Genomic DNA, 27,010 nt, shown 5'->3' with positions numbered 1-27,010 from the left:
AAAAATTTTTAACTTAACTTAACTGAGTTAAAAAAAATCATTAACTTGCCCAGCTATGACAAAAACCAAACAGATGGCGCCATGGGTGTATTACTATTTACTCGCTTAATTTGTCGGGGACAGAAATTGGGTCTATAAAACTACTTTAAACCTGCTCCGTAGTGTGTGTTCTATAAATTAAAAACAAACCGCTCGACGAAAATACTCGTTTAAACTTGAGAATAACAAACTTGAACAGAATGACATTTTTAAAATGGGACTTTCTTGCCTGCGATAACCAAACTATATAATAATAAGTAACTGTTTTTTCTGCTTCTTAACCAATGGCAACCAGAAATAAACAAAATTCAATTTTTGTTATTTAAAAATAACATGACTAAAATTCATGACGTGTAAACCACTTTAAAGGTATTGCATTTTTAAATAAAAATAAGTTTAAAAACATTCTCTCAAATCTTAGTCCTAGTATCTTTATATTGAAATAATTTTATGGAAATCAAATCGGTCCATTAGCTTCAAAGATTAGTTACAAAAATCAATTTCCCATGTATATACCTAGTTAGATTAATGAATTGATTTATTGTTATTATTATTACCTTAAAAAGTTATAAAGTTGCTAAATTGTTGTAAAATTTAGGTTAGCGACATGGGCGTATATCGTGTTAGATTAGGGACTAATCAGGAACTAGTATAAGATTTTATGCATGTCTGACTGTGCAATTTTTGATAGTTGCTATTGATTATTTTTTTTATAAGTATCGATATTATTCTTTTGTTTCATTATTTCCACTAGTATTATGTTTTATATATTATATACATATACGACACATATTGGCCACTCCTTGAAATGTTTTTGATTAACTAATTAGTAGCAGTGTATACGTTGTTAAATTATTATTAGGGATGTAATTTAGATAGGAGCCCAGAGGTATAGTAGGGTACTTTGGCTTCTCCATTTTTATCTATGTTTTATGCGCCTATCATACAGTCTACATACATATCAAACGCCAACTTACACACATAGAATTTTAAATATACTTTAAACACCATATAGTGTAATTAATATAATATGTAAACGGAGGAAGACTTAATGTGTATTAATATTATTGTGTGCATAAAAAAATATTTTCTATCCAACTTCTAATTCCGCAATGTTTAATTTGAAAAAAATTTACCATACAACCTAACCCTAAATAATCTTTAAAATTCATACATGCACTATATGTCTATATGTATATAATATATATATACATGTATTTACTACGATGAAGAAAAATAGGCTTGAGGATAAAAAAAATAGCTTGCTTACATTTTTGTTTTCTTGAAAAACCTTAATAGCACCATACTATATAGGTACTAGTACTATATATATAATCAATAGATTAGACCTATGTTTACTTTTTCATTTATTTTAGTATAGGTATTATTGTAATGCTTCTATATATTATATGTTTAATGTTTAATATACATTATTTGTAGATACTCAGTAGTTGGACCAACAATGTTGGTAATATTGTGGTATCGTATATTTTAGAAATTTAGTAAATTTATTTACTTCACTAATGAATTTTAATATATATTTTTATAATACTTTGATTGTGATAAAACATAATATCTCCGGGCGTTAAATATTAAGCTCTTAATGTATGTGTTATTATAAACTAAAATTGAAAAGAAATTGAATACTTATTTTAAAATATATGTATGTATGAACTATGAATAAAAAGGAACGAGTGAATTTTATAAAAAGTGTGTTAATTATTTGTCTCATTAGTAGTTACATTCATTTTGTTTATGTTTATTGTTCCTTATAATGTTTTCTTGTATAGTTTTGATAAAAAAAAAAAAAAATTGAAAGAAACAGATAAAGAAACAAATAAATAATACGGTGTACATCGTTCAGTTTACCCGTTTAAATGTAATATCATAATACTTTATAAATTTGAGATACACTTTATTACAATAAATAATATTAAACATTAAATATCATTTTATCTTTTGTATTTAAACATATTTTTAGACTTTAACATTGATTTATTTTTTCAATCATCACTATTCACTACAACCATATAAATCGATTGTTAATATTTCGAAATATAAAAAATATCAAATTTAATTTTCATAATATTTTACGATCATTAGAAACAAAATAATGTATTGAGGTGATATAAATTATAACATTTAATAACATCAAAATGAGCAAATCAACGAATTTACTTATATGACTATGATAAATTTAAACATATTTTTTCAGCATATTTTGAAGCAATTGGATCATTAATTATTAATAAAAAAAAATCGAATGACATTAAATTTTATTTTATGTCTTCTTTAAGCGTATGAAGACACTGAATGAAAAATAAGCAACATTATTATTGATTGAGCTACAGTCAAAATCATATATTGAACCAATAGTTTTTTTTCACTATTTATTTGAAACAAATGAGTCAAGTGACTGACTTCATCTTTCATTATATCCAGTATATATTTTTTTTTTACACCATTAATTTATATTATATTGTAATTTTTTTTAGTATAATATTGTAATATATAATATTGAATAATGACTTATATATTCGTTTAAAAATGGAAATAAAGAGCCTTAAACTCTCTAGTTACTATTACTCTAACTAAACATGCGTTGCTACAATATTAAACAAATTTAATTGTTTAGTACAAAAAATATCATTGCGTATAGTGAAATTAATAATAAAATAAATAGACATAAAAGTTAAATGTCCTTACACATAATGTTTTTGAGATATATCAAAATAAGTAATAACCAAAATCGTTATTCACCGTTAAATTACCTAATATAATTTAAATTTGAACCACAAATATATATATATAATTCTGTTTCTATATAACTATATATTAGCTGTAATACAAAATACTTATATGGAAAATTGTATACAATTTTCAAAACAAGAAAATCATAGTTTGTAAATTGTAATGTTCACAAATATATCTAACAAAATTGTACTACCTATGTATTTTTAATATTTATATACAAACCAAACATAAAAACACTCTATATGGGATATTGTATTATTTGTATTACATTTTCAAGGATTTTGACTTAACAAAATAATATTTTATCAAAACTTATAGAAAAAGAAAAAAATTGAAATTTATCATGCTAACAAATAGCTGAAAAAAGATCAAAATATTTTAAAAACTGTACCATACACAGAAAATAATATAAGATTTAGTGAACATTTTTTTAAATTCATTTTTGAATTATAACTAATTAAAGAAATTGATTTTGTACAGTTAAGACTTTTGAAATGATTATAGGGTTTCTTGTGAAAAAAATTATCAAAAAGTAAAACCCAAAAATCTAAAAAATGCCGTTCTAAGTTTTTTTTTCACACAATCTATTATCATCGCTAATTTTATAACTTGAGAATATCCAGATTGAAATTTCAGACAAGAAAAGTAAACCAAAAGACAAATATCTCCTTATTTGTAATTAATACTTTTAACTGCTTCAATCGATTGAAAGATGATCTTCTAAGTCCCAATAGTCCTAACATCTAATAGTAATATTGAAGATTGGCATAATAGGTTCACAGTAATCACGTGTTCACAGTTAATATTTCTGTTGAACTCTCTGACCGTTATTTTTAAGTAAATTATTTCGTTTAATTACAAAATTGATCACAAACCACATAAAAAAAATCAGGCCTTTCCAAATATAAAACTTATATTCAAGTCACGTATTTTTCTATGGAATTATTCCATTAGTAAAGGGACTTATTCCCATACTAGTAAGACCGTTACTTATTATCTACTGACAAAAAAGAAGCCAAACAATATTCTCGATCTGGTCGATGAATTCTAATAAATTAACCGCCTACTCGGCTGTGCGCTATTATCTTTTTATTAAATAACCAAAGTTCACCTATCTATCACCTCTCATTTTACGAATTCCAATTTCGTAGTATACATATTGTGTCAAAAATTGTTTCGTGTTCCAAGAGATGAAAACAGGTATTCTATAACCATCAAGAAGTCACACTTAGATACACGCTATCTCTCATCAACTTTACTGACTTAAGTTCAAATTAAACAAAATAATTTTTGTCTCCTTATATTATTTTTCCTTCCTAAATCAAGAAACTTTACAAGCCCATCAATGATTTTGATACTACATAACAAATTCCAATTTATCAAAACAAATTTCTCTTTCTTTACCCACTTTTGTTTGTGAATTCAATAATTTCTCTATCGTTATAATTGAGAATAAATTTAATTAAAAATATGGAAGTTTCTTCAATATATCAGCATAAAAATGCAAGTAAGAAAATAACAATCATACACGCCTTTATCCACTACTATGTAAGAATAACGCCAAATTATATGTTTATAAATCGCACACAAAAAAAAGCTTTCAATATAGTTATCCGTAACTTACACTCGATAATCAAAAATGCCAATATAACCGAAGATTTAAATAACAAAGATTTTTCAGTGAGACAAATAATTAATATTCATAACTGTCAAACCAAGATAAGTCTTCACTTGTTTTTGTTTACTTAGAACCATATCCGAATACTTCAACATATTTTACGTTATTTCAGTACCTATTACATAATATACTTTATAAAATAAAAAATTGAAAAATAACACAAACGCAAACACTTTTTAACTGAATGCATAAACTACCAAAATTAAAATCATTCAATCTCTCATATACAATACTAAAACTATTTTCTTATAATTTTCCTAACCTATGAATTAATACTATCGGTGGCGGATATTATTAAAACCACAAATCCATTTTTTATCATAATTTTAAAAATTATACAAAATATATATACCAATTTATTTATTTATTATTTATTTTATTAGTCATAACACTCACTGTTCTAGTCAAATTGCACATAGATGTATAAAAAAAATAAAAATATACTTTATAGAAAATTTAAAATATAAAAAATTATAAAAATATGTTTTGTTATAAATTAAATTTTTAAAATGAATGATGAAATGTTAATGTTCAAAAAATATCTTTTATTTTATTTTTTACTCCTGCTAATTGTTTTAGATTCTGTTTACTCCATACATTTCTGATTATCATCTTTATTTTTTTTTTGTTTAAGTTTACTTATTCATTATTTGATTGAACTCTATTTATGTAAATGTAATAGTTGATGTTATGAAATTTGCGTGTTATTGATTTACAATATTACTCTTCGTATCTTCTTTAGAATACAACCAAGGTATATGGACGTTGGATATAGAATGTTTAAGATATGATATAGACAAGTGATAGCAAATAAGGAATTTTGTAATAAATAAAATTGTTGAGCATTTCGCCGTCATGTAGTTTCAAATCATTTAATAAATCCAGTTTGATAGAATATTTCAGTGTCACGTTCTTTTTTTTTAATCGTATCCTATCTCTTTTTTTCTACTCTTCAAACATTAGATGTATTTAGTAACAAAATATTTCATGTACAAAGAACACAAGATAAAAATGTGTGCTGAAACAGTAAGAAGTTTTACGCTTTCACGCATTTCATAGAATGAAATATTTAAGTCCACAAAATTGTCTCTAAAGTTCTATCAAAAGTAATTTTATTGACAAACTATTTATTTGTGTTTCTAGAAACTGATTAATAATTTAGAAACTTAAAATATAAATATTAAAATTATTTATATTATTTTAAAGATTTAATTTTATATGATTACGAAGTTGTTATATTAATTCAAAATCTGATTCAACGCCCGTTGATATATTATACTATTTATTTAAATAATAAATAATAATTAAATTTCTCATGAATATATTATAAGTGTTTATTTTAAATAATTTCTTTTAAAAAAAAAAAAATAATAATAACAATAAAATATTATTTATACAGAGTATAAGTAACGTTTAATTATGAACACATTTTATTTATCCTTATATCATATATAACATATAATAATATAAATTATAATACACTTTTATAGTATATATTATATTTATTAAAATATAATTTATTCGAAAAAAATTTAGCAACATTTTTAATAGTATATTAAGAATTTAAAAATAAAATTATAAATATAAAATAAAATAATATTTGATAATTTTATGAAAAATAGGTTAGGTTAGGGGTATATTTATTCCTTTTTTTTAAAAAATACTTACGGTATCTATACTATACAAAATCATAACAATAATATTTCCAATCTAATAGTATTAAATTATATTAATTATATTAATTATATTAAATTTTAATTTATAAAACAAAAGTATTGGAAATATTAGATTTGCTTAAAAAGAAACTTAAATTAAAATCAATATTATAAATAATATTAAAAAATATGATATAACTTGATACGTCGCTGCATTATCATCTACTCACTCAAAATTCGATGTATGGAAGTAATCAAAAAATAATATGAAATATTATGTGTAGATTTAAATGGATCACCTTATATTGGCATTTTATACTGTCATTTGTGGGTAAATCGATCATTTTTGTGTAAATAACTGATAATAGTATCTAAACTTATTTATAATGACAATTCAATAACATTTGAAAATTCTATAAACATTGTATTTGAACCATGCGGTAATAGACTATCGATAATATAAAATACATCAGTTTGCGTTTGGTCTCGTTTATTTTTCGATTCTTTCTAAGATTATGGTCTATGTCATCTTGTCTATAATTAAATCTTTTTTGTTTCTTTAATAAGTTTTATCATCTTTATATTTTAATATGAAATTCCGTATTTATATCTATATATAAATCGTTTTACCATAAACAACTTGAATTTGTTTCAAAAATATTTTTCATTTCTAACTTGAAATATTTCCGTACTATGTATTATTATAGTTAATATTATACATAACTATTTTTTAGATAAATTGTATGTTGATTTCTATTTAAACCACGAATCGATTTACATCATAATTCATTTTTATTTATATTTTCATAATTGATTTACAATCAAATTCAAATTTTAATTTTAATATATGTCTCGTATTATAATGACTTTCTCAATTACGAAGTACACTTTTACGTTAAACTCCTACTGTACAGCAAAGTGGTGATTTATTTCCCACCTCTATCAAATTTCAAGAAAATCCATTGACATAACGAACATTTTCAAATTATTTAAATGTGAAAAATGCATGAAATTTTTAATTTTAAGACCCAAAGACTAAATATTTGCATGATAAAAGATTTTTTTAAGTTAGTTGTATAGCATATATATTATCGAAAATACATAGGCTCATTCATCTAATATAGACATTAAACATATTTTATAATCATATATCTTTGAAATAAAAAAAAATTTAAGATATTTAATTGTCGTTATATTGTATTACAAAAAAAAAAAAAAAATCATATGAAGTAGAAAATTTTTTCCATAACGTACATTATTATGCGCCATATACATTAAATTTATAAAATACTTAAACTAAATATGTATAATTAGATAACGTGTAAATAGACACAGTGAAGTCGTTTAATTTTCTTTTTAATATTTTCATCCAGGCCACAAATCTATTCATTTTTAGGCTAACAAATTTAAAAAATAGACCAAATTAGCAAACATTTAGTAAAACATATTTCATAGTCATAAAAATTGTTAACTTAATTTTATAGTTTGAAATATAATATTAATTTTGACCTTATAACTATTTCTGCATTATTACTATGAATAATTTATTATATTCTAAAAGTTAACGCACTTTGTACATACGTGTATTATAAAATATTAACGTATAATTAATTAATCACGCTGGTCCAATAACAAAACTTTTCACTTCAATGCCAAATATTGAAGTTATGACATCTGGAGCCAAGATCAAGGGCCTCCAAACTTTGATGGTTTTAACCTTCAGGAGCGGGAGCGGTGTTGTAAAAACTACAACATTTTTGTAATTTTATTTTTATTTTTTAATTATATTTAATGCTATCTTATTGATGAATATAAGTATTCATTGAAAATATTATTATATACGTTTTAGACTATTTTTGAAATGTTTTATAAATTTAAATAAAAACAATTTGGTAAAGGTATTTATTATATTTTATTGTTTATACTGTCTCTATTAATATGTAATTATATTAGTGAATTCAGGTATAAAACAATAAATGCAATAATAATTGATACATATATATGTACGATAATCACAATATATTAGGATTAGGACTGTTTTAAAATGTACAACACGTGACTACTATTTTAATAGATAATAGTGCGTCCACTTTAAGGATAACTAAGTCAGATAGCCCAATCAAGTTCGACGTGGTAAACAATATTTTCAAAAATTCACTACTTATACCTAGCGCTGCAAAGTCGACTTTTATTTATGACTACGCTTGAAGTCAAGGTAGTTGAGTCGTGTTTATCTATAGCTTCAACGCAGCAAAATAACTCAACCAATTTCGAAGTGGCGGTAGATTATTAATTGGGCCCAAAAATCATTTCTGGAAACCTGAATGTCGATCATTATGATTCTCGACGAAAATATTTGTAAGGTGATTTTTCGTTAAATAGTCCGAATGTTTGCTATTATTTTCGTACATTATAAAATATAATTACTGCATAATACTAAGTATATAATTAATTTTAATAAGTGTACTCACGTGACTTTTGTAGGTAATATCAACAATATAAGTTAAAATTAAATAAATAAATAATTTGATGTAAATTATATTGTTTTCGATAAATTATTTAATTGGTTTTTATTTTATATATTTTTATTATTAAATAAACATTGGAATCCTGTAGTAATTAATTAATGCCATCTAAAAATAAATTGTATCATTTTATCAAATTTTAAAATATTAATTGCAATGACGTATTCGATGATGAGATAAACGCTCGAAACCTAGTTTTTTTAATCTTTGAAAGAATGTCAAATGTTTTTTGCACAATAATATAATTTTAATGCGACCCAAACTCTCCATCAACTTTCGCCTTGCATACATAAATCATAAAAATGAGTAATGACCATAACAGACCACGAGTCTTGTGCAGACTACAATATTTTCAAACGTTTGTTTTTAACCTAAAAGCATTTTTTTTTATATATAGTGTTGAGTCCAATATGAAATAAATCATTGAATTTTATGATAGATTAGATATTAATTAATCATATGAATATCATATTTATAGTGTATACTGTTTATATTAAAAATTAATAACACATATTACTATTAATTTATTAATTATTAATTAATTAATTGTGTAAATGTAATTCTCTATAATAATATATATAACAATTAAAACTGCCTGTATTATAATCTTGTTATATACCTAGTTCAAATTAAAATCCATTAGTGTAATGTACATATTTTTCATTATAAAAATTAATAACATTAGATTCATAATTTATTTATGATTAACATATATTTTAAAATATAAGTTATTGTAGTAATGTGAAAATAAGACTAAGTAATACTTAATTTTCCAAAACTTCATAAGACAAGAAAGAGTTTCAAAAGAATTATTTTCTTATACTCAAATATTAATAATTTTTTATTTGTATGCAATAGTTCAATACATTCCCCCTGTGGATATTTCGTGTATAGTTTTATGTTAGTTTTTGTGTGAATGATGGTGAATGGTGTAAGCCCAAAGGGCTTTTATCGAGAACAAGCTTTTCGAGAACTTTTTAGACAATATAAGACCTAAACATGACATTAAATTGATAGGTATTTTAAAAGACATATGTGCTTAGTACTATGCATAATATTTTAAACTACAAATATGTTTACACTGCATAGTCCAGAGCCAAATATAACAACTTTCAAAAATAAATAAATCACCTTGTTTTAAGCGAAATCTAGTTGATTTTTTTCCATTAATTATTAACTGTACAGGTAAAAAAAATTGTTATTGCATAAAAACGTTGAATTTACAGTGAAAAATAACTTCATATAAGTGGTGACTGGTTTTTTTGTAAGCAGTCGTGTAAACGAGTTAAAATTTGCCCATACACCTGTCTAATATTTCAATTGGAGTAGCTTATGGTTCACGTTTAATCACTTGTGAAAAGGTTCTTAACAGTTAAGAGTAAAATTATTTTTTTTTTTTTAACGTTAACTTTCGCTTTAAGATGCCCCCATAAGAAATAATCACTGTGTGTTTAATGTTTATATATAAAAAAATATATATATAAACTCAATCCAACCATAATCTGCATTTTATAATATTTACCACATGCGTGATCATTTTGGAATGGCCATGTGATAAAATAATAAAATTACGATTACCTACTCAGTTAAAACCTATATGAACCTATATATATCTATATTGTTAATACCCAGTATGTCGTTTACAATAGATAGACGACTTGTCTTCATATTATAACGCGCATTATCACTGCGGTCGTCGTGACTGTTTTTGACCAGCGCTGGTGTATCGGGGCGATGATACGCGTTCATCACGTCATCACAAACCATCTCTGCAATAAGCCGCATTGTACCTACCTGCCCATTAATAGTAGTTTGTCCGTGCGAAAAATAATATAAATCCCGACCAGAGAGATACGAAATTCGCGACCGTGTAATACGACGATTATATTTTAATGTATGCGATTACATAATATTAAAGTGTGCGTGTAGAGTTGTTATGATGATGGAGGGGCTGAGAAAAAAAAACTAAAAATAAAATTGGGTGAAAGGGATTGATGAGAAAAATAAAAATAAAATATAAAAAAAAAAAAGCAAGAAAAATAAACTGGTAAAAAGAAACGAATCAGCGGGTTGGTTTCCGGGACGAGAACTTAAGCGTAGTTATACTATAGTGAATAGTGTAGGCGTTGGTGACGGTGGCGGTGTAGCGGTGGTGAATCGCGTTGCGCGCGCACCACATTATCCTCCCCTCGGAGTAAAGGGACCACCAAATAACCACTGCCGCCGCCGCCGACTATGACGCCGCCACCGCTCCCGGACCATCGGCGCCGCCGTAGTGTTCCCAGATCGTGTCCATTGTGATGTTGTGAACCGAACAGGGTTTTTAGCGGCTCGCATCGTAAAGAGCATAACATAAAAAAAAAAAATATACATAATATATTTATAACAGTGTGTCGGGAAAACGAGAACGATAAAAAACCATAATACAATAATTATTTTACAAGGAAGCGGTGAATAACTGCACCGTCGCCGTCGTGTCGGTAAAATAAATAATTATTGTAAGCCGGGAAGATTTGAGGGGAAAAAAATAGGAAAAAAAATTCACAGTCTGTCGTCTCCGTCCGTCACGTGTAGTGTCGTGTGCGCGAGTGCAAATAAGTTGTTGTCAGCGGGTCGTGTAGATCACCGGCACTGGAGACGGGCGTTCGAGCATATACTTCCGTGGTAAGTTTAACCATTATTCTTCGAGTGACACGATATCAAAAATCGTTACCGTGTTCAGTGTAACTTGGAAATAGGACTCGCACAGTGTGGCATACTCGCAACTCGACATATTCGAATAACCATTTGAAGTATAATACAATAACATGATAAGTATTTTAAGTAAATTAAAAAAAAAAAAATTTAATTTATCAATTTAAATTAATTCAACTAAAAATTATTAAAAATTGTGTTCCAAGCGTAAGAAAACGTTGAGGCTAGACTGGTGAGTGGCTTCGCTCCCCACATCACCTAAACATAAAATAGATAATTCTAATAGAATATGCTGATAACGATCGCAATTCAAATAAATATTATGACTTGATAATTTATTACAATCGACTTTGACCTAGTTACGCATTGACAAATATCATAATTTAATTAAATATAAATTATTTCCAATTTTATAAAACTATAATTAAAATAGTGAAATAATACAAAGACGAAAACAATCAACGATTGCAATAAATCTATTCGTGAATTAATAAGTGAAAAATTAGCTTGATGTGGTTATTATAATCGCAATTAGTTAATATCCATTTCAATAAAAATATAAAATGCCACTATACCTAGGAAACAAAAATTATGCATATTTATAAAAGCACATTTTGGTTGTTAAGATAAAAATTAAAAGTTTGAAGAACTCTTAAAAAGAATTAATTTAGTGAGTTTACTCCCCTCTACCTCCTCTTCACCAACAATTTGAGAAATATTTTTATTTATATATAATTATATAACGACGTGGTTGTAATAACCACCAAATTTTATATAGTTTTGTACAACGTAAAAACATTAGACCGAGCAATGCCGACAGGCGCTTCGATAACACCGATGACGTGCTGCGACGCGCCGACCAAGATGTCTATTGTGCACAATAAATAAATAAATAAATAAATAAATAAATTGTGCATGCGGGTGCTATGAAAACTACAAGTGCGTAAAAAATATCTCAACGATAATAATACTTTTGTTATTTTAACATGAGAAAATTCATAAATTACCTCCACAATTTTGTTTTGACCAGATTGGCACAATATCTATGGTGAACAAATATATTGTACGTAATTGTTACTGCATCACTAGTAAACGGATAAGAAAACGTTGAAAAAAGCTAGGTACTTTACGTATATTATATTGTACTTATACATTCATTTTAAATTGTATTCACTGAATTAGTACAAAATCCCTGATTATTATCTGCAGCAATGGTTTCGTCTTATCACACACGCTGATGTTAACAAGGTCCCAGTCTATACTTCGTGGATTTTATTTATTTTCTTATGGTTCATGACAGTGTCGTTGTCCGGTATAATGTGACAACAATATTAACACTCTAAACCGCACATTTGTCGTTTGCTCGATCATCAACAGGTAGTACATCGGATATAATTACTTTAATATTATTGAAACTATTTATTATAATATACAGTTATCGTGTACATATTGGATTCAGGATAATTATGAATATCAAGTATCGATTTTTTTTTTTTTTTTTGAAAACGGTGTCCAATCAGTGCTCTTGAGTATCAAATAACAATATACATTTATTGGAGAATAAGGTTATTATCTCATGAAAATATAAAAATTTAACTCCTATAAGTTGTTTTTCAATACCTAATTACTAAATTGGTAATTTATAATTAATATACAAATTAGTTCTGATGAACTCATTATTGTCATTAATTCGACTATAGTTTTACAGGTTAGCTCATTTGCAATTTTGTTAAACAGTCTCTTACTTTAATATAAAATAATATGATATTAATTAAAATAAATAATAATAAAGGTAATATATGTTCAAAACATATAATTCATACGAAAACTCGACTCTAAATTTGGTAGTCTTTCAATTTTTATTTTTTTTTTTATTCGCCAATTCACATTCCCTATTTTTCTAATTTTCATGACTTTAGGTGTGTTTCTTTTTTCTAAATGTGTTTCACATTAGATCTCTTTACGATTTATAACAAATATTTGGTTGGATATAATAAAGGGCTGAATTAAGTTTTCCGTCAAATAGTTCACAAAAATTTAGTTTGTTGTAAGATAAATGAAAATTCTTTGTAATATACCTATAAATTTTTGTTGAAAAATCAATCCTCAAATTTTAATAATATTACTTGTTTGTATGCCAAAATGTGTACACTTTGAATTATTGATTGTGAGTAACACAATAATATGACCATTTACTTAACTCGTCAACTGTTATGCGACCAGCAATCATATGGCTGTTTTTCTTACAAGGGCCATTTCTATTTTCAATGTCATTCATTATGATATAAATTATTTTATTAAATGTATAGTAATGTTTGATACATAATATTTAAATGTATATGAATAATGTGTTTTTGGCAACTAATATATTATTTGATGCCTATTTTTCTCCTCTACTCCATAATTGAAGAATGTTCATTTTAATTCATTCATACCATATACAATATTCACATTGAAAAATAAGTGTGGTTATGAAAGGCAACGGTCTTATGGTATATAGATAATAATAAGTGCAACAGCCAACATACGTAAACTACTTTTATGTTCTGAAACTGGGTGGTGGCAGGTGCTTTATATATTTTAATAATGATATATAAATTATCATATGTATAAAAATCAGCTGAATTTTTAAAATGCAACATAAGGTAAAATATGTATCTTTAATAGTTTGAATATTTAAACATTCCTTTTTCTAAATCATTATAATTTACTCAAATACAACATTCAAAAAAATAATTTTTAATTCTAATATTTTAAAATAATTTTAAAATGCATGTTAAGCTATTTTGTAATTCCTCTAGTTATTATTTTCTTAACAATGTTTTTCTAATTTAGTAAATAAATATACTAATATTATCAAACAAGTACACTAATTGTATAATTAGTAAATTGATTCAATTGTTAATAATATAAATATTTTGTTTAATAAACATTAATTATAAATTATTTTTTATAAACAAAAATTGGTACAACAATTATTATTATATTTTTTTTTATTTATTAATATACAATACATCCTCGAGTTAAACTTAATTTCTTTGATTTCATAAAAGCAGATACATATTATTACATAGCTTAATAAAAAAATACATACAAGTATGGAAAAAATAAATTATTGTTATACAATTCAGAATTTAATTAAATGGAATGATTAAACACCGTTCAAACAAATTGTTAAAAAAATAATATTCTCTAGAATTAATAAAAAAAAATGTATTGTTTTTCTTGAAATGATATACATTATATACTAAATGATTCTTTTATCAAACAATATTCATTATTTTAAAATCAATTAACGTTTTTTAAAATATTATTTTTACATGATTTCCAGTCAATATAATATAACAATATTTCAAAGTTGTTATTTTTACTTTTTTGAATGACAACAAACATTTTTTATTTCATACTCTAAAGCAAAACAATTTTCGAAGTTTTTCAGTACACATACAAAAATCATAATTTAAATGAGTTGTTTTTGAGTTATAAGTATATTTAAATTCAGGTGAGCGGAGTGGTGTGATAAGGAGACACCCCACAAAATGTTGGTCTACTACTCAGCTCACCAAAGCTTTAAATACTTACTATTCATAAACTACACTCCCGAATTTTATGTACTGAAATATTCCCAAAACTATTGTGCTTTCGAATATGAATTTAAAAATATGTATTATTAAAATTAAAAAACTTAAAAATCATAACGATAAAAATATTGTTTTATTATGAATGGCAATTATGTAGAAAAAGTATTTTCAAACACTTTTAAATAAAAATTGTTATTTAATGCAAGTATCACTCTGTATATATTATGCACACACACAAAATATTTATCTTATGTTATATAATAATATCTCATATTATATTTTGCATTCAAAAATTTAATTTATGTACATTTATACAAACAAAATATATTTTTTAAATTTTGTATTCAATAATATTTTCATTTGAAGAAATGTTTAAACAATCGAAAGAGGTATTTAAATTTGTTTTTTTTTTCAATATTGACTGATGACCACCTACGTATAATATATGTTGTTTAATTATATTGGACTAAAGTAGCTGTTCACTTATTTTTGTACGCAAATGGGTTAATATGTTTCTTATTTTTAATATGTAATTAAATTGGGGATAAGAGAATTTGGTTGATTTAGATGGCAGCATCGAATTTTCGTAATACCTAATCGGTTTATTAAAAATGGAAGATTAATGCATTTTTTTTTTTTTTTTTTTTGATATTCTTCAGTTATATCCTATTTGCGTTTATCACCCAACTGTATAATTTTTAATAGTGTATATTATGATAATTCTTGTATCTATTGGTATATTATATGTAGAATCAATGGAGTATACCATATTATAAGGGTTTGTGTGTATAATCCCTCAGTATTTTTTTTAACTATAATATATTTTATATATGTGTAATATTATACACACAATTATACTATCCCCAATCATACTAACCTCATTTTTTTTTTTAATAATGGCTTTATTTAAATTCTGATTTTTAGATTTTTTAAATATATTCAGATATTAATGATATTATTAATATATATTTTGAGTATACTTTTTTAGGTATTACATTTTCATCTTATTTAATGTAGGTTCCTACAATGGTAATAAAAACACCTTTTTCTAGATGAATACAAACCTTTTTTTCTATAAAATATAAACAGATGATTTTTCTTAACGTGTTGATATATCTAAATCATAATTTTAACAATTATATAGCTGCTATTTGTTATTAAAATATATTTAATATATACTAAGGATAATATATCATATAGTCTTTAAAAATAATTTTATAAAATATAAATTATATGTAATATTGGATCTAGTAATATATTTATAATATCTAAACAATTTTCACAAAAAATAAAATCTTGAAGAATGTTCCTAAAATCAAAATTTGAATAACTTCGTCATTCAATGAAAAAAATCGAAGCGAGTGAAAATCTGTGAATTTGTGAATCATCCTAAATATATATTTTTTTTAGTATTACTCATTCTCGCCCCATTATTAATGTCTAACATGTAAAGCAGAAAATGTGCCACTATGTAAATAAGTATAGTTTTGATAGCAAATTTACGTTTAGTTTTAACGTTATAGACTTAGTAAAACTTTTTACCTAAATGGGTACTTTAGTAGGTATCTTAAATCTATATGCAAATACATAAATACACACAGACGTACTTCAAATGCGCAATAGATATTTGAGAAAATGAATGTTCATTTAAATGCAATAAATAATATTTCAATACCATTACAGTTTCTTTGTATATAAACGTTTAACCGCAAATAAATTATAGAGAAAGGTATTATCTTAAGTTATAAAAAATATAATTCTAATTGGTTTTTGCTATAAGTTTATAGAAAACAAATATTTGAAAAATAAAATACGAAATTCCCAGCATAGGTATTTAATTATTTGTAATAATTGTATTTTGAGTATTGTTGTTTAATAATAAAATACGCCAACATGACTGTATAACTAACACCAATCAATAATAAATTGATTATTGAGTGAAAAGTATTTAAGTAATTGTTATAACTAATGTGTAAAATGTACATGAGTTGAAACGTTTTGATTATAGTGTATTACAGTTATTGTTAGGATATTTTTAAACAAAAATTCAAATTCGAAAATTCCCTTGGGGAAATATTTTGTAAATGAAAACGATTACACATATTCACGATACACTGAAATGGCTGTATAATGAAAATGAATTGCTAAAATAATATTATATGCATAATGAAATAATGAGCAATATCAATTTTGTAAATAATACCAACTATCATATAACACGTCACGGACGGTCCACGGTAATTTGCATTAATTAATCGACACTACACATAGTACTAGAATTTACCCACACATCAAATAATATTTCATCGTTTATGAAAAGATAAATAAAATGTATAATAACGTTTTACATCATATCGAAGGGTATTATTGTTTTTTGTTTTTTTATATATGAACCAAAGCGTAGATTACACTATCGTGCCTAAACATGTGTAATCTATTTACTATTCGTGTGTTGTAACTATTCACCATAAAAATTATATTCGATCACTCATCATCGGGCGTAAACCCAGAGTTACTCAACAATTTTGGGTTAGTTAACAGAAGACCATTCCATGAAACTTAATGAGCACTGCTCTGACTAATAGCCACAATGTTCACAGTGTTAAAGCAGTATTTTGAATAAATTACCATTGTCGTCCAAACCGTCCACTACCGTTAAATTATTATGCAACAGAACAGTACTTAATGATAAGGGGAGGGGTAAAAATTATCCGTAGGGGAGTTATTATTTACGATATAAATGGACATAAGTACCTAAGCACGTCATGCATACATTGTAAACAATATCAATATGGCAATATAATTATTGTTGCCATCATAACACCACGTTAGGTTACTATACTATACTATTTTCAGCATACGCAATTATAATGCAAATGTATTTTTTTTTTTTTTTTTAAATCGTTAATACCTAATTTTCAGGTTTATATTAATATAATATGCATACAATGGTACCTAGTAAATTTTTCTTTAGTACATTTAAAAATGAGTCACGTAGATACTAAAATTGAAATTTATATTTGAAGGTGAGATAATATAAATAAACAAATATTTTCATGATTACTTGGACAAAATAATTAAAAAAAATATTTTTCCCATAAATACTTAGATGTATACAAAATGTATATAAATATAATACAATTAATGTTTTGTGAAATATTAAAAATATTAGTATGTTTCGTCATATCATATGGTGATTGATCGACTGCAATAATTACAACTACTACAGGCGTCTTAGTAAATAACTTGTATATCAAAATGGTGCTGTAGAGTACTATCAACGTGTTGAATTATGTACCGCAGTAATATCTTTACGTTTTGATGTACAGCTCAATTCATCAATGTTGGATATTTCGATCAAGTTGAGAGGAGACTATTCTGAAAGTATAATATAGTGTATTATGTATGTTACAGTTAAAGCGTGTTGAATTTATGAAATAACTAAAAAGTGTAGGTAATGTTTATCATTTATGCTTTAACTAGTTATTTTATACATTATCTGGCATAACTTCGTTAATGTGTCAAATTTTACAAAATATTACCAACATTCGCTGATAACGCTTGGCCACCCGTGCGATGTCTTTCGTCTTGATTAGGTCTATTTGTATCAAATATAAGCTACTACCAATAGACAATGTATTCAATGAACACTGTTCATAAACGTTTATCGTGTTATTATAAGATTATCGTCCAGTAATAATTTTACAGTCATATATTGTGTTCACTGTGTTTGTAGGAAAAATAAGTTTTGTGCAACTATAAATTGCCACAATAGCTTTGTGTGTACAACTAAATAATAAATTCAATTTAAAATACGTAAATAAAATATTATATTCTATAAATATTCTATACTTAAACGGAAATCAAACTAAAACCTAATGGAATAACTAGATAGTCTATACAATTACTAGTGAAAGTATGATTTTCATGTATTGTTTCATACTTAAACTAACATTCGTAGGTAATTCTTAAAATAACAGAATTCAACACTTTAACTGTAATATACGTATACTATACATAGTTAGAATAATATTGAACGAATCATCGCTGACAAAACGGTTTTTTTTTTTTTTAGTTATAAATTGAGAATAACCATCGATGTAAAAATATTGCCATACTACATAATTGCTTGTATACGTACTACACTTATACTTAATGCCTGAAATGTATCTTTTATTTTTCTCCTTTATGGCCAAGCAATCAAATATTCGTATAGACAAATGCTTAGCATTTTCACCCAGATGCAAACGATTGACCCGTTAAACGGTTCGATGGTCAAATGGGTTAGAAACTAAAACGTCCACTATGTGCATACTATGCACCACTAGTATTATATTAGTTATACATAAAATAAACACTATATTCGTAATCGCAAATAGCATTACATAATCCGACGATTTCTGGTCTTTCTTTTATCGATCTCCGATAGTTAGATCTAAGTACAATCGATTTTACAAGCGTAATAATAATATAAATAATAAAATATTGTTCACGTCATCTAGAAAAATTTTCGTCGTCGGGCATATAATAAACTTTCATTTGTTATACTATAAATACACTCGCATGTTTCGAAAATGCCTATACGGAACGCCGTCCTATAAATTCAACTCCTTCGTCCTATTGAAAACAATATTTTACGTTTCCCGTCAATGACGTTGAAAAGACTACGGTCTTTAACATTTACACGTAGTTATTAAAATTACAATCAATGCATTATTATAAGATTATTTATAAAAAAAATATATTATTTACCACATAATATACCATATTACCATACAGTTTTAATATGTACAGTGAACACAATAAAATACTTTAGAACAATAAATAATTCATGCAGGATTTATATAAACGTATTATTTCACATTATTTAGTTTTTTCACATAGTTTAGTTTTATTTCACCAATAAACCTACGCCATATGAAAAAAAAAAAATTCACATTTATAAAATATGTAACGTTATAATTTTAACTTATTACTTTTAACATTAGAGCTTAACTCTATTCATTTAATTATCAAGACTAACTAATAAATAAATATTTTATTTCAATTATATTACCTTGCTGTTATCATAAAATAATAATAAATGTAGTTATAACTTATATAATTATAAATAGTTTATAATGCTTCAAAAGAAAAAATTTAAAAATAGTTATTATTATGCAAAAAAAGTTTTGTAATTTCAAGAGTTTCACAGCTGGTAGTATAATCAATATGTTAATGGTTAAATGGTTAGCGCAAACGTTTATTTAGGATATAATATTCCGTTTGAAAATTTGATCATGTATCGAGTATATAAAATAAAATTTACACACAGAAGTAAGTTATACAAGCCCGCCATTACTCATTTACTCATTTTTATTTAGTACTCATTAGTTTCGAAATTTTATTTCCAATTTATTTATTTTGAAATGAACAGTAAAAATCAATATTTTTATTTTATAAAAAGCCAAATTATAAGCTACAAGGTAGTTCTTTGCTTACAAATTTGATTTGTGGTTGATCATTCTAAAACAATATTATTACATTGCAAAATAAACTGTGTGTTTAAGAATTAATAGAAAAATGTACGCCATAATTTTAGTTTAATTAAACTAGATTTAATATAATATTTAATAAAAAAAATACAAGAAAACCAATTTAAAACAATCTTTAATTTTGATCTGTAACTTTTATATTTTTATATACTAAATATTATATACTAATATATAAGTAGGTTATGTTTAATGTACTTACAGTTTTAAAATGTGTTGATTTAAATAAAAATTAAAAAAAAATTAATGATCATTCCTATTAAATAGATAAAAAAAAACTGTTAACTAATAATATGTCCTTGATTTAAATCTGTTTAACCAACATAATGTACTTCTGCGTACGATTAAGCATAAACAGTATACCCATCGCATTATATTTTTTATTTTTATATAAATTATATTTATTTAATAATATTTTTTTTTTTTTTATTGTATCATAGGTTTAAAATGTTTTTATAAAAACTATAAATGAAAAAAAAGATATGATTAAATATTTTATAATTAATGTATTATAGTGTATTCTGGTCTAATATTATTTATCTACAACTTCAATGTTTATCGATCTATTTTACGACTTAAGGTGATTAGTGAACGGTGATCGCGTGATGATAATAAATCAATATTTAAGATTTTAACAGACCATACAATATTATAATTTTTCTTAAAATTATTGAAATTATTACGAATTACGTTCAAATTTAAATAAGATTACCAATCTACAACAATAATAATGAAAAATCAAAAAAAATCTGAGGATCAATAAGTTGAGAAGTTAAAATTAAGTCACATTTATAGGTATTACGTATCAAATTACTTTTTTTAAGTAGTTAATTTCAAATTTGACAAGTTCAATTTATTTTCGAGTTGTATAGTAACTAATTAGCTAATTAATTGTATATTTACATAAAATTAATTGATTTTTTTAAATATATTTTGTTTTGAACAATTATTTTTATATATAAAAACAAAAAAATAATAATTAAATATAGGTATTTTCTTTATGTTATAATAGGTACATTATATTTCAAATACTAAATTGTATAAGTATCTATATCTACGTAATATTTTGAATTTCAATATCAAAATGACATATAATAGATATTAAAAAAACTGTTTAAATTACGTAAATAATTAAAATCTTATCAAAACATGTTAATAAATTAAAAATCTTTTAACATTATTACATAATGTAAATGTTAAACCGATTTAATGTTAAACAGTTCGATATCATGTATGTGTACGACAGTTCCAAAAGTGTAAATTATAATATTAACCAACATGTAATCCAGATAGAATTGTATTAAGTAAACACTTTTTAGACAAGTAAAATTATTATCACACTAAATAAATGCCCAATTAGAATCACTTCCAATGTCAATATTTCTTTATTTGGAAAAATTATTTAGAACAAATTCTAAAGTTGTATTACCAAGATAAATATAGCAGCTCTTTTGGCGGTCAAAACTTACAAAGTTTATTTTGAATCATTAGATGAGCTTTACCTAATACTTGATAAACTCGGTTGTAATTGTCAGAAACAGAGCAATGAAATTACCGCTTGATAAAATCGAACAGAAATGAAATCGTCTGAACTAACACTAAACCATTTTAAACATTCTATTTAAAAAAATAAATAATTGTGACTGTATTATTTAACTAAGATATTCTTTTATCTTTTCTTTCAAGTTGAATTTAACTTATATTTTACAATGAATGTATCAACTTCACTAGTTTGTTAACGAGTTTAGTTACTTAGCCTCAAATCAATAATTAGTTAATCTAAACATATCATATCTATTATAATGTTTCTTATTTGAAAATTCCATTGTTCATTAGAATTTTGATTATATAGTTATAGTATGTTTCTAAATTAATGATTATTCATGATGATAAGTTATTTTATAAGTATTTAAGTTTTTTTAGTTTAATTTAGTTTTAGAAATATTTTGAGGTAAGTATACACTTTTAAAAAATATAATATTAAATTTATAAAAAAAAAATATACAATTATGAATCAAATCGTTATTATAACATATCTTTCTAAATTTTTATTTGTTTTATAACATGAAATAATTACAGACCATGTATAATATAAGATATTATATTTATTAACATTTAACAAATTATTATAGAGTAATTTGTTTGAAAAAAAATGGAGATGTAAAACTATTTTCAAAATCTAAAATTACGTTAATTGTTTTGTATATATATTTCAATTTTTATCTTACAAGTTACAATAATATCTCAGAGAAAATGTCTAATATTTTTTGGGAAATGTACATTACAAGTTTCCATACACCACAAATTGATTCTGACAACCTCTCTCTCGTATAGAATACGAAAAGAAAGGCGGTTGTGCATTCGAATTTAGTAAGTTATTGCTTGACTCTCGTGAGTTAGAAGCCAGATATCTGACATAATGGTTCTTTGCGATCTAATAAATGGTTTTATTGATCATGTGAAATTGTTTTGTATGGTGTAGGGTTTCTGATTAACATTTCCACAATACACACCATTAAAATAATCTATTATTTGTCGTCATAAGAACAAAATACATAAAAATATAAACAGTAAAATTTTTTCATACATATTTTCAATAATTATTTCATACATCCATCGAATTCATAAATGTATAACGTAATAAAATAAAGTTTAAAAATAAGTTAATTATTACTCAAACCACTTATTAGATTATTAATCTAAAGATTGAATGTCTACTTTTTAGTTTTACATGTCATCATTTTACATGGTATATAAAAATTAAGAAATATTACTAAAATTCAAGATAACTCGAATTATTTATAAAATTTGACCTACAAGATTTTATGTCTTAAAATATAAAAAAAAATCGAACGTTAAAATGACTATTATAATAACAATTATACTCTTTTAAACTTTTTATAATTTTCTATTTTTTAAGTCATGCTTAATCCATATTATATTATTATACGTTCACATAATGTACATAGAAATATATTGTGTCTCAAAACGTTTATAACAGTGGTCGGGTCATCAATCAAACAAAACTTACGCATTAATTCACGACCACATATGCAAATATATACCTAACCTATACCTATGGAATACTGCAGGTCTCGTACCACATCACACGGTAAACGAACGCTTCACCCGACAACGCCGTTGAAATTGTATACATATGAGAGTTTAAAACAAAACATTTAAAAAATAAAATAGACATCTATTCTTCTTCTACATGTGACATGCTATATTGTATTCATAAAATATTATGTACTTTATTATATTATAATATGCCTAATAATAATTTAATATAATGTATAATATAATATGTTTTATGGGCCTATGGCTGTGGACACTAACCGTCGCGTTCGAGCCAAACTCGAGTATTCACTCGGTGTCACGGCCAGTGAGTGTATAACGTCCATGTAACCCTTTTTATCGTCGTTTGGGAAATTAGGCCGGCGGGATTATGAGCGTGATGACGAAGGGGAAAGAGGGGGAGGGAGATTGATGCCGTATGAAAAAAAAAATAAGGACGATTTATGCGCATACAAATAATATTATGATAAACCTACGTTGAAGCGATGGTGGTAACCAGAGAGAAAAATCCTACCGTAGAAAGCAATACGTGTATTACAAAAAAAAAATGAACGTAATATTCCACGTAATTAAAATCTAACCACATCTCGTGTAATTCTGAATAATAATAATAACTAGCTGACGTTAGTTTAAACGTTTCATGTTTTAAGTTAAAACCTATTATCCAATATGTGGTACAAAAATAAAATTAAAGTGAAAATCAATAATTTATGTTGTAAAACAGACTATAATTAACCACATAATTCGATTTCTAAGTGTGATAATACTCTGTAACATTTTTTTTAATTCATTTTTTTTTTTATTTTTTAAATAAAAATTTTATTTTAAATATAATTTATGTCGCTTTATAAAGGTTATTTAAGTAGATCAAATCAATGATAACATTCAATACAATAAATCTATAATACATTTTTTTATTCGATACACAGTATTTAAATATACAAACTTTACCAAAAATAATACACATCGAAATATGAAATTAAAAATTTATTTTATACTAAAATGCGTGATAATTGATTTTCAGTGGGGTTTTTTTTTTGTATTACTCGAATATAATAATTTATGTATTAATTTAATTAATTTTAATTAATTAAAGTTATATTAATTATTTTAAAGAATGAATATTGAATAATTCAGTATTCACTAAAATGTATAAAACAATTCCATCACGCAACAGACCGCAACATCATCATATTGGTATTATTGAATTAAACATTATATATTTCTACATCGTTCTCTGACAAATGGGTATTGTGTGGATACATTTCAAGACTAGGGTTGTGTACAATGACCGAATGGTTTGAGAAATATTTTAACAAAATTCAATTTTCAATGTTTGTATTTGTTAACCAGGTTATTTTTCAAAAGGAATCGCCGATTTTTCTATACTTGACTAACATACCTACATTACAAAATAAGAGATGGATTTCTGTGGAACAAAAACTGTATTTGATTTATTTTCACGATTGATTTTCAAAAATTAGAAATTCAATTTCTTTAATTATTTTGCACATTAATGATTGGACAAAAATGTATAATTAACTGAAAAACAGTAGACTCAATAATGGTCATAAATAAAACTGTCTGTACACTGAATTAATTTTTAAGGAATGTCTTAAATGTATTTAATCGTCTCATGTATCATATATATTTAACAACAGATGTATTATGTATGATGCCATAAATTATATTACACCTGTTAAGAATTCTTATAAAATGTTAAATATTATAAATCGAATTTAATGCTGCTTGATAACATATTCAGTATCTACCTAATAAAAGATAAAAGATCCTTTAACTTTCATTTTACAAGTATAATCTTTGATTTTTCAAATATAACAAAAAAAACTTTGAGATAAAAATTTATCCAAAATGAACTATGTTATAAATTTAAATTTAAAAGTTATAAAAGACAAAAGGCAGTTAATAACAATAATAAAAAATAAAAACGTTTTTCTCATTTAAATTTTCATAGAGACATATTCAAATTTTTTTTATTTTTATTACTTATTGTTTCACTAAACAACAATATATTCAAAATTGTGTTTTAAATTATCATTATTTATTATACTTCAATAAAATATTTTTCTTATTTGTGAATTAGGTTAGGTTAAGACGTATTTACATAAACGTATGTTTACGTGTATATATATATATAACATAACGTTGGATACATTTTTACATACTCCCTAACATGGAAAACAATCATGATTTCTATATCTGCGAGTATACACCATAAAACGATCGGTCGACTTTAAGTTTATCATAATACAATAAGTATGCAGTCTGTCCTTCAATGAACTGATACCGATCTCGGACGTGGTGGTGTAGTCCAATGGTCCAATATGGATCATGCTTTATATATATATTATAAACCATGCTTAAATGTTTTTCATTACACAAAGACATCACAAAAGGATATCTAACCGTACATAATGTAATCGTCTTTCAACTAATCTTGATAATTAATGATGACATATATACACTTGGACTTAATGAAAAAAAAAACAGAAATTAACATTGTGTATGTGCCTACTTAATTTGTAGGAAACAGTTGTTGAATGGTGGATACGTGGTTAAGAAATTTACATCGTAAACACGATAAGCATAGGATTCGCGCGAACAAAACCATACATAACGCTACACAGAAATACACACAAAACGCGTACGAATCGTATTTGTTTTTAGATGCGAATTTTCCGTCAAACTATTTACACAGGTTCAAAAAGAAAAACAAATTAAACCTCTTCTTACACCACGAGCTCAGTCGTCCCGAGAGTAGGCAATCCATTATGGATGTGTGATATATATATTTATATATATATTATATATGTGTGTGTGTGTGGTGTGTGTGTGTGTGTGTGTGTGTGTGTGTGTGTGTGTGTGTATTTGGTTAGCGCACGTTTTTCAGTGAACAAACTTTAAGGTAAGGTTAGAATATCAATGGTATACATATTATACACATGAAATAACCTTTGCTGCAAGTGTGATTAAATACGTTGCATACGTGTATCTCTTTCTCGATCAGGTAAACTGCGGTGTATTATTATATATCCAGTGTGGCGTTTTTATTTGACTTTGACTTTGGCTTAATACATTTTTTCATATAATTATTTTTATTTTTGTTTTTTTTTCGGCTTGTAAAATTTGTTTTCGTTACGTCAGAACGTTTTCTCTTACATTACAAAGGTTTTACTGCTCTAACTAGGGCGTGATGACATAAATAATAGCAGTTTTGATACTTTTTTGATGACTAATGAAACAAAAATCACCACTAGTAATCTTTTTTTAGATACATTTTATTAATAATTATTTTTATTTCCATTTCTTGATCCTCCAAAAAATAAAGGACTGGGTCTCTTTTAAAAAAGTGTTACAGCAATAACTTACTTATATGAACTTAAGCAAAAATTCTAAAATTAGTATAATATAAAAACAATAGCATATTATTAAAAATGATCTTCGTACAGACTTT

The 27,010-nt window shown here is 25.0% G+C and overlaps 1 protein-coding gene across 3 annotated transcripts in view; it reads left to right on the top strand.

The window, feature by feature from the left end:
• The first annotated feature begins 10,906 nt into the window (after positions 1-10,906).
• LOC114121782 (cyclic nucleotide-gated cation channel alpha-3) overlaps positions 10,907-27,010 on the top strand; it is a 101,683-nt gene continuing 85,579 nt past the window's right edge. Inside the window, exon 1 of one of the 3 annotated variants that reach the window (XM_027984240.2) lies at positions 10,907-11,315. The gene's annotated coding sequence lies outside the window, so the exon portion shown is untranslated. The remainder of the gene's footprint in view (positions 11,316-27,010) is intronic. The other 2 variants (XM_027984239.2, XM_027984241.2) reach the window with 2 other exon arrangements.

This window comes from Aphis gossypii, chromosome 2 (assembly GCF_020184175.1).
Source record: "Aphis gossypii isolate Hap1 chromosome 2, ASM2018417v2, whole genome shotgun sequence".
Lineage (NCBI taxonomy): Eukaryota > Metazoa > Arthropoda > Insecta > Hemiptera > Aphididae > Aphis > Aphis gossypii.
Note: the sequence above shows the minus strand (reverse complement) of the source record. Positions and strands in the feature narration are given on the sequence as shown.